The 10,231-nt window shown below is 52.1% G+C and overlaps 2 non-coding genes across 2 annotated transcripts; both read right to left on the reverse strand.

Annotated features, from left to right (window-relative positions):
• Window positions 1–779: 779 nt before the first annotated feature.
• On the reverse strand, window positions 780–884 carry LOC132214003 (U6 spliceosomal RNA). Its single transcript, XR_009448110.1, has one exon. It is a non-coding gene; the product is annotated as a U6 spliceosomal RNA (small nuclear RNA).
• A 2,752-nt stretch (window positions 885–3,636) lies between these two features.
• On the reverse strand, window positions 3,637–3,839 carry LOC132214059 (small nucleolar RNA SNORA74). Its single transcript, XR_009448158.1, has one exon. It is a non-coding gene; the product is annotated as a small nucleolar RNA SNORA74 (small nucleolar RNA).
• Between the last annotated feature and the right edge of the window lie 6,392 nt (window positions 3,840–10,231).

Genomic DNA, 10,231 nt, shown 5'->3' on the forward strand with positions numbered 1-10,231 from the left:
TTGTGGTCAAATAAATATAAGATTTAGAGTTTTAACCACATTTAAGTATACATCAAGTATATTGACATGCAATTCTCACCACCATGTATCCCCAAATTTTTATTTATTTATTCATTTTTGCTTTTCATTGCTTTTATCTCTGTTAATAAATTTATTGGGGCATGGGTGGTTTTAGGTGTGTACAGTTCAGTAATAGATCACTTGTAGGTCAGTTTTTTCTAATTGACTTCTAGTTTTATACAGTTATGATCAGAAAAGATTCTTGATATGATTTCAATCTTCTTAAATTTACTGAGACTGTTTTTGTGCCCTAACATGTGGTCTATCTAGATAATGTTGCACGTCCACTTAAAAAGAATGTATATTCTACTGCTTCAGGGTGAAAATGCTCTGAAGATACCAATTAAATCCATTTGATCTATTGTGTTATTTCAGTCCACTCTTTTTTTTTTTTTAAAGACTAGGTGTGAGGCCGCCCTGTGCAAGGGTGAGGCAGTGCACAAGTCTTCCCCCCCACCTTCTCCCTCCCCCCCCAGCCCCCACCCATCTCCCTCCCCCCCCAGCCCCTGCCCATCTCCCTCCGCCCCCACCCACAGGGACCCCAGCCCAGGAGGAGGTAAGGGCCCAAGTCTCCCCCCCGCCTTCTCCCCCCCCCAGCCCCCGCCCGTCTCCCTCCCCCCCCCAGCGCCCGCCCATCTCCCTCCACCCCCACCCGCAGGGGCCCCAGCCCAGGGGAGCCAGGGGAGCCTAGGGGAGCCAGGGGAGCATGTCACACGCTAGGGGGAAGGGAACGCTTCACTGATTTGAGTGTCACCCTTGCGCAGGGGCCACCCTAATCTCCTCTGCATCATTCCAGCTTTACTATATGTGCTGCTGCTGCTGCAGAGTCCAGCACCAGGCCACTCTTTGCTTCTTGATTTTCTGTGTGGAAGATCCAGCCATTGATGCCAGTGGGATTGTTCAAATCCCCTACTACGTCTGTATTATTGTTGAACTCTCCATTTATGTACATCAGGATTTGTTACACATTTACTTGCTCTTATGTTGAAGAAATACATGTTTGCAAGGGTTATATCCTCTTGTTGGATTGCTCTCTTTATCATTCTGTGGTGTCCATTCTTATCGCTCAATGTAGCCTTTGTTTTAAAGTCTCTTTTGTCAGCTCTAGGTTTACCTCCCCGGCTTATTTCTCATTTGTATTTGCATGAAATACCTTTTGCCATCCCCTTGATTTTTCTCTGTATATCTTTCATTCTGAGATAGGTCTCTTGTTGACTGCATATATATGGTTCTTGATTTCTTATCGATTCAGCTACCATGTCTTTTAATTGCAGCAGTCAAGCCACTTACATTTAAAGTGATTATTTGTAGATATGTTTTATTCTTTTAACTCTGTTTCCCTTTTATTCCTTCTTGATAGTTCTTATACTAATGGTTTGGTGGTAACACACTTCTTTTGCTGTTTCTTGTCTGGGAAGCTCTTTATTTCTCCATCAATTTTAAATGACAGCCTTACTGGGTAAAGTAGTCTTGGTTGAAGGTCCTAGCTTGTCATTATTTTGAATATTTTGTGCCAATCCCTACTGGCCTGGTATGTTTCTGTAGAGAAATAAGCTGACAGTCTTATGGGAGCTCCCTTGTAGGTAACTGACCGTCTTTCTTTTGTTGCTTTTAAGATGTCCTGTCTTTAATCTTTGTCATTGTCATGATGATGTGTCCTGATGTCAAGCCTTTTTGGGTTCATTTTGTTTGGGACTCTGTGCTTCCTGGACGTGTGTCTCTTCCTTCACCAGGTTAGGGAAGTGTTCGGTCATTATTTCTTTTAATATGGTGTAGTCCCTTAACCTTTCTTTTGTCCTTGTACTCCTATAATGTGGTTGTTGTTAATGTGTCATGTTGTCCCAAAAGTCCCCTAAACATTCCTCATTTTTAAAAGTTCTTTTTTCTTTTTGCTGCTTTTGTCTTCTGTGACCTTGTCTTCCAAATCACTAATTTGATTCTCTCCTTAATCAAATTATTTATTTTCTCTAGTGTATTCTTCATTTCAAAGATTTTACTCTTTATTTCTGACTGGATCTTTTATATGGCTTAAATGTTCTTTTTCATGCCTACTATCAGTTTTCAAGTTCCCAATGATTTCATCCATTCTTCACCTAACTTAAATTAACTATCTGAAATATTGCTTGCCTCACTTTGTTTAGCATTTTTTCTGGATGTGTCCCCTGTTCTTAAATTTGGGGCATGTTTCTTTGCATTTTGGCTGCCTCTGTGTGTTTCTTTCTTTGTATTAAAATCCAGGTCTTGGTAGTGTGGCTTCGTGTAGTAGGAGTCCTGTGGAACCCAGTGGCAATTTCTTCTTGATCATCTGAGTTGAGTGCTCCAGGGATGTCCCGTGTGTGTTATGTGAACCTTCCTGTGGCAGTTGATTCTTGATGGCTGTTGGCCCATTCATGTAGTGATTCGATGCTCAGGCTAGTTGGCTGTGACCACAGTGTACCCTGCCTACAGTGTAGTGTATGAGCTGCTGACAGGTGTTGACCACGTGGAGCGCAATTCATCTCAGCGGGGTCTGGTGCCTGCCTAGATCTCTCTTTGGATCTGCCGCTTCTGAGGCTAATTGTATCCTTCTCTGATGTGCTCTGAAGCTGGCTATCGGCTTGTTGTTCCTGGGGCTTCCTGGGAGGGACTCTGGTGCTGAACAATGTCAGATGCTTGATGTGACTCTCCCAGGGCAAACTCTTTGCATCTACAAAGCAATTCACAATTTGTGACAGCCTCTGCTGAGGCCCAGTGAGCACAGGAAGGTCCAAGCAGGGCACCAAAGCTGGCTTTGACTAGCATTGAGCCTGGGGGCAGGTCAGCAAAAGCCCCAGAGCACACCATGTTCTGCCTCCCTGTCTGCCTCCATCTGCCGGGTGCCTGTTTGTCTCAGTTAATGAAAGAGTCTCTGGAAGCACTCAAGTTGCATGAGGGAGGTTCTCAGGGAGTCCCCAGGTAGAGGTGAGTGGTGCTCACCAGATGGATGCAGGTTCAAGCTCAGTGTCAGTGTTGGGTCTGAGGCCACTCAGCAAATGTCCCAGGGTATACCACGTCCAGCTGCCACCCGCTGGGTCCTCACACATCCTTGAGCAGTGTACAGAAGACGCAGACCTGGCATTGTTTGTAGGAGGAGAATGAAAAAGTCAAAAGAGGCTGCTTCCCAGGATTGAAGGTGTCTGGAATCTGTAGTCTGAGATCAGCTGTGTGAGCTTAAGGGCTTTGCAGAAGGTCTGTGGATTCTCAAAGGCCAGAGAGCTGCTTCCTGTTGTAGATGACTCGTGGATCCCCACAGGGGAGCGAGAGCATGGTGGGATCATGCAGGTGCAATCCAGCCATCACGTAGTGAAAAGTAGAATCCCCTCATGGGTGGCTGATTTCAGCAGATTCATCCCTCCATTTCTGTCCTAAGAGAACTGGAGCTCTCTCCAGACTTCCGACCAGATGCATGCTCACTGGCTTCCCGGGCAGCACTGTCCCTGACTTCTTTCCTCAAGGCTGGGTGAGCCAGGCTGGCTGGAGTGTAGGGAAGGGAGGATAGAGGTCCGTTTGGAGGGTTGAAATGCTGTGAGAACTTTTAAGGCTTAAATTTATTTTCTGTGTGTCTGCTCCCACACTATAACTAAGCAGCCAAAGTGATGCTTAGCTCACTCTCAAGGAAGCACAGTTCTGCCCTGCACCAGTGCCACACATCACCAGAGCAGTGAAGGGAGCTACTGGAGGAAGAAGACAGGGCATTCCTCTCCCAGCAGTGTAACACCCTCACAGGCATGATTCTTTCTGGAGAGCTGACCCCTGCTGGAGCACTTAAGGCTTTTAGGCACAGAGTGTAATGATCTGATTTATATTTTTTAAAGATCACTCTGATTTGCATTTTCATTTTTATTAAAAATTACTTCTTTAATTTTTTTTCAATTAGGGATGACATTCAATATTAGTTTCAAGTGTACAAAATAGTGGTTAGACATATAACATATAAAAGCATCTCCTGATAAGTCTAGCATGGGATATCTTTGAAAAGGGTATTAATCCTATTCACGAGGGCTCCACCCTCATAACCTAATCAACCTCAAAAGACCCACCTTTTATTTATTTTTAATCAACCTTATTTGGATGACATTCATTAATAAAATTGCATAGGTCAGGTGTGCAATTCTATAATGCATCATTTGTATATCGCATTGTGTGCTCACTGGCTTCAGGTCAAGTCTCCTTCTATCACCATTTATCCCCCCTATGCCCTCTTCTCCCTCCCCTACCTGTCACCCACCAACCTTACCCCCTACTCCCCACACGCCACCCCACCTGCCACCTCACACCCCACACACCCAGCCCCCATCTGCCTCACCACATCCCCAATGCACAGCCCCCATCTGCCACCCCAACTCCCCTCCCGCCAGCTCTCATCCCCCAATACTACCCCTCACCCCCACCTCCCACTCTTACCCCCAACCCTACCCCCCACCGCCCCCCCATCACGCACCCCACAACCCACACCTCCCATCCTTCACCCCCAACTTCCCAGCCCCCACCCTCCACCCCCCTTCCCCTGCTTGTGATTTGACATTTGAAATGATATTTGAGATGTGTCTTGAGAGCACGGGTAGGATTTAGACAGATGAAGAAGGTGAGAATATGCTTCAGGTACAGAGAGTGGACATTCGGCCTGGAGGCAGGAGAGATGAACACTGGACAGACCAGAGCATATGCCCTTCAGATGCCTGTGAGTGAGGGGTCAGGGCAGGGAAACAGAAGACCCTGCATGGAGGGAAAGGGCAGAGGGATAAGGGGACCAACCACAGAGTGGTCAGAGCAGGAGAGACAGCAGCCCCTCCATGGGAAGGCAGGGCAGCAGGGTCAGGGGACCAGGGGAGGGGCCGATGGACAGGTATGAGAGGGAATGCTGCCAAGGGGCAGGGCTGGGGGCAAGGGCTCCACCATGGGGAACAGGGAACTCTCCATGGAGGGGTCTGTTTCTCCTGTTACCTATCTCTACTCCCATGTCCCCCCTTCCCTGGCCCCTCCATGGATGGTGAACTAACCCCCCTATGTTGCTCGGACTATGTGGGGTCCTTTGTCCTCCCTGCCCTGCTACCTCCCTGGATGATGCCCTCTCCCCCGTGCCCTGCCATCTATTTCAGGACCTGTGCTAAAATCCTTGCTGTCTCAAAGTAGGCTTCCCTATCCCCCCAGCCTCTCCTCTCCATGGAGGGTTCCCTGTTCCCTCTCATGCATGCCCTGTCCCTCCATGAAGGATTCTGTCTCCTCCATGCCCTTCTCCCTCAAACCGGGGCTCCCTTTCTCCACTGCTTGCCCCCTCAAAGTGAGGTTCTCTGTCCCCCTGCCGTGCCCCCTCCACGAAGGAAATCTTCCTCCCTGACCCTCCTCCTCAAAGTGGGGTTCTCTACACCCCTGCCATGCCCCATCCATGGAGGGTACCTTCTCCTCCCTGCCTCTCCCCCTAAAGTTGGGATCCCTGTCCCCCTGCCCAGCCCTCTCAATGGATAGTTCTGTGTCCTCTGTGCCCTGCCCTCTCAAAGTGAGGTTCCCTTTCCTCCTGCCCTACCCTCTGCATGGGGATTACCTGTCCAACTGCCCTGCCCCCTCCCCATAGACGGTTCCTGGTCTCCCCTCTCCTCCCTGTCCTGCCCCCTATAATTGGGGTTCCCTTCCTTCCTGTCCTCCCCACTGCATGGAGGGTTTGCTGTACCCACTATTCCATCCCTGCAAGTGCAGTTCCTGTCCCCCAGCTCTAACTCCTTTCTGAAGGTTTCCCTGTCCCCCTGCCCTGCCCCCTCCATGAAGGTTTCCCTGTCTCCTTCCCTCTACCCTCTATGAAGAGTCCCCTCTCCTCCCTGCCCTGTCCCCTCCATGGAGTGTGCCCTCTCCCCCCTGCCCTGTCCCATCCATGGAGGGTTTCCTGTTCCTCTGCTCTGCCGCCTCCAAGGAGGGTCCCCTCTACTCCCTGTCTGACACATCCCTGTTGGGTTCCCTGGCCAGCCCCCCCGCCTCGAGCCCTGCCCCCTCCATGGAGGGTTCCCTGCCCCACCTGTTCTGTAGCCTCCATGGAGGTTTCCCTGTCACCACTGCCCTGCCCCCTCCCTGGAGGGTCCCCTCTCCTCCATACCCAGTCCACTCCAAGGAGTATGCCCTCTCCCCCCTGCCCTGTCCCATCCACGGAGGGTTCCCTTTTCCTCTGCTCTGCCCTCTCCATGGAGGGTGCCTTCTCCTCCCTGCCTTGTCCTCTCCAAGGAGAGTCCCCTCTCCTCTCTGCCCAGTCCACTCCATGAAGGTCCCCACTTTCCCTGCCCTCCCTCCTCCATGGAGAGTCCCCTCTCCTCTCTGACAAGCCAATCCTTGGAGGGTCCCATGTTGCCGGTCCCCACTGCCCTGCCCCATCAATGGAGAGTTCCCTGTTCCCCAAACCCCCTGCCCTTCTCCCTCCATATAGAGCACCCATGCCCACTATCCTTCCCTTCCTTGGAGGGGCCTTTCTCCTCCCTGCCCTGTTACCTCCACGGAGGGTCCCATCTCCTCTTTAGCTATAACCTCCATGGAGGGTCTCTTCACTCTCTGTCCTCTTCCCTCCATGGTGGGTCCCCTGCTCCACTTCCCTGTCTCCTGCATGAAGGGCCCCCACTTCCCCTGCCCTCCCTTCTTCATGCAGTGTCCCCTCTCCTCCCTGCCCAGCCCATCCTTAGAGGGTTCCCTGTATCCCTTCCCCATAGCCCTGCCCCCTCCATGGAGGGTCCCCTATTCTCCCTTCCCTGTCCCCTACACTCCCCGCTCCATGGAGGGTACCTTCTCCTCCTTGACCCATCTCCTCCATGTAGGTTCCCATCTCCTCCCTGCCCTTCCTCTCCCTGGAAGGATCCTTCTCCTCCCTGATCTGTCCCCTTTATTGAGGGTCCCTTCTCCTCCATGGCATGTCCCCTCCATGGAATGTCCCCTCTCCTCCCTGCCCTGTCCCCTCCATGGAGGGGTCCCCTCTCCTCCCTGTCTGGCCCATCACTGTAGGTTTCCCTTTCCCCGTCTCTGCCCTCTCCTCCCTGCCCTGTACCCTCCATGGAGGGATCCTTCTCCTCCCTGACCCATGCCCTCTGTGGAGGGTCCCTACTCCTCCCTACCTGTCCCCTCCATGGAGGGTTCCCATAACCCTACTGTCCCCCTGCATGGAGAGTACCTTCTCCTCCGTGACCCGTCCCCTCCATGGAGGTTCCCATCTCCTCCCTGTCTTGTCCCCTCCATGGAGGGTCCTCTCTCCTCCCTGTCTGTCCCCTCCATGGAGAGTTCCCATCACCCTAACAGTCCCCCATGCATGGAGGGTCCCAACTCCTCCCTGCCCTTCTCCATCATGGAGGGTCCCCTCTCCTCCCTGCCCTTCCCCTCCATGGAGGTATCCTTCTCCTCCCTGACCCATCCCCTCTATTGAGGGTCCCCGCTCCTCCTTGCCTGTTCCCTCCATGGAGGGACCCCTCTACTGCCTACGTGTCCCGGAAAGGAGGGTCCCCTCTTCTCCTGGCCCATCACCTCCATGGAGTTTCCCCTCACACCCATGCCTGTCCCCTCCATGGAAGGTTCCCTGTCCCCACTGCCCTGCACCCTCCATGGAAGGTCCCTTCTTCTCCCTACCCTTGCCGCCTCCATGGAGGGTCCCATCTCCTCCCTGCCCTCACCCCTCCATGGAGGGTCCACTCTCCTCTCTACCTGTCCCTTCCATGGAAGGTTCCCCACTGCCCTGCACCCTCCATGGAGGGTCCCATTTCATCCCTGCCCTTTTCCCTCCATGGAGGATCCCCACTCCTCCCTGCCTGACACCTCCATGGAGGGTCCCCTCTCCTCCCTGCCTGTCCCGTCCATGGAGGGTCCCCCTTCTCCCTGCCTGTCCCCTCAATGGAGGATTCCCTTTCCCCATGGCCCTGTCCCCTCCATGGAGGGTCCCCTCTCCTCCCTGCCTGTCCCTCCATGGAGGATTCCCTGTCCCCACTGCCCTGCATCCTCCATGGAAGGTCCCTTCTTCTCCCTACCCTCTCCCCTCCATGGAGGGTCCCCTCTCCTCCCTTCCTTTCCCCTCAATGGAGGGTTCTCTCTCCCCCCTTCCTGTCCCCTCCATGGAGGGTCCCCTCTCCTCCCTGCCCTCTCCCCTCCATTGAGGGTCTCCTCTCCTCCCTACCTGTCCCCTACATGGAGGGTCCCCTTTCCTCCATGCCCTCTCCCCTCCATGGAGGGTCCCTTCTCCTCCCTTCCTTTCCCCTCCATGGAGGGTCCTCTCTCCTCCCTGCCCTGCCCTCTCCATGGAGGTTTCACTGCCTCTCCCACCCTGCCCCCTCCATGGAAGGACCCCTTTCCCCTGCCCTGCCCCATCCATGCAGGGTCTTCTGTTTCCCTGCCTGTTCCCATCACTCACAGGCTCTGCGAGGCATGTGCTCTGGTCCCCAGTGTTCATCTGTCCTGCCTCCAGGCCGTGTCCACTGTCTGCACATGAAGCACATCTCACCGTCTTCATCTGCCCAAATCCTCCCGGGCTCTCAGGATACATGTCAAATATCATTTCAAATGTCAAATCACCGAGTGATCTTTAAAAAATATAAATCAGATCCCCCTATTCTCATGCCTAAAAGCCTTCCTGCTGTGACAGCAATTTCAACCCACACTAGGGCCCTCTATGTCCCCCCCCCCGACCCCCCGCTCTCTGCTGTTCCCATCCAGCCTGGCTGTCCTTGCCCTGGGGCACTGCCTCTCCTTTTGGGGTGGCTTCCCCAGGTCTCCATGGCGCCAGCTCTGTCTCAACAGCCATGTCTCAGTTTAAACATTTTGGGGAGCCCTTTCCTGAGCCTGCTAGGGAGTCACTCTGCTCTGAAGCCCCCATGTAGCCAGCCCTATGGTATATCACCTGGCAGTAGGTCACAATACTAACAGAGGTCAGAATGGTAAGACAGGTCATAGAGGTAACCTAGCCACCATGCCAGGCCAGCCATGTGGGCCAACCTCTCAAGTTTTCTGGTGGTGGTGTTGTTAAAAATCAGTGAATAAACATTTATTGACCCCAATATACCAAAGGCCCTCTACAGAAACCACAGGAGGTGTGGCTCTCCTGGGTCCTGGCCCTCAGTAACTAGGTGTTCTTCAAAGTGAAAACTGGGTGGGAGGGTGGGTCAGAGAAGCCAGGGAGGGACTCCACTTGAGTTGCTGTCTTTGAGGCTGGAGGAAGGGATCAAAGGCCAAGATTTTGGAGAGCCCCAGGAAGCTGGGAATGGCTTTGGCAGGGACACAGAAGGGAACTGTGCCATAAGGATTGGATTCTGCACCTCCCCATGTGCAGGACCCTGAGGCCTCCTGGGAGGAGGGCAACCCAATGAACCACCTCAGGTTTCTGACCCACAGCACCTGGGATCCCACACTTTGTCCTGTGAACCACTGCGTTTAAGGTCATAGGTCAGGGCACCAATAGAAATCTTTTGTGTCCCTGTGGCTCCCTAGTCATATAAGCTAAGTCTATTTTCTTCATGGCTCTTCCTATCTTCTGAAATAAAGTGTGGCCTTGGTTCTTGTTCGCCTGTCTGTCTCTCAGGCCCTCTCAGCACCTGAAAGGTGACCTGTGAAGGCCAAGCCCCCAAGACCCAGGTAGACAGCACACACTTGCTGAATGATTTCCTGAGCAAAGAGCTCTTTTCGGATTTCATATATTTTTTATTTGTAATAAACCTGATTCATTAACATGTACATACATATGATACCTTCATCCTCTTTAGGACATCCCACATAGATTCATGAATTTTTAAAATATCTTAATTTTTTGGTCAAAACCCGCGTCTCAATTTCTTGTTCAGAAATGCAGTAGCTGCTTTATGTCCTGCCTCGGGGAGGAGAGGGTTCTGACTGCAGACCAGGTTCACGCCAGGATGTTGCTCCTGTTCCTGGTCCTTCACAGGCCAGTCCTTTGGCCTCTGGTGGCCAGTTGACCCATGATGCGCCCTTACACCTCATCTCCTGTTCACCAGCCTGGTGTTGCTTCCTGCGTTGGTCACAAGGTGCAATATACAGATCCTGTAACATAGAACCCACACCTGAAACCTATATGTTTTTGTTGACCAATGTCACCCCAATGGATTTAATAAATAAAAACATTTTTTTAAAAAAACACACATTAGTTATTTTGCAGATTGAAACTGGTTCAGGGAGATGAAGTGACTGG

The sequence above is a fragment of the Myotis daubentonii genome, chromosome 12, assembly GCF_963259705.1.
Source record: "Myotis daubentonii chromosome 12, mMyoDau2.1, whole genome shotgun sequence".
Lineage (NCBI taxonomy): Eukaryota > Metazoa > Chordata > Mammalia > Chiroptera > Vespertilionidae > Myotis > Myotis daubentonii.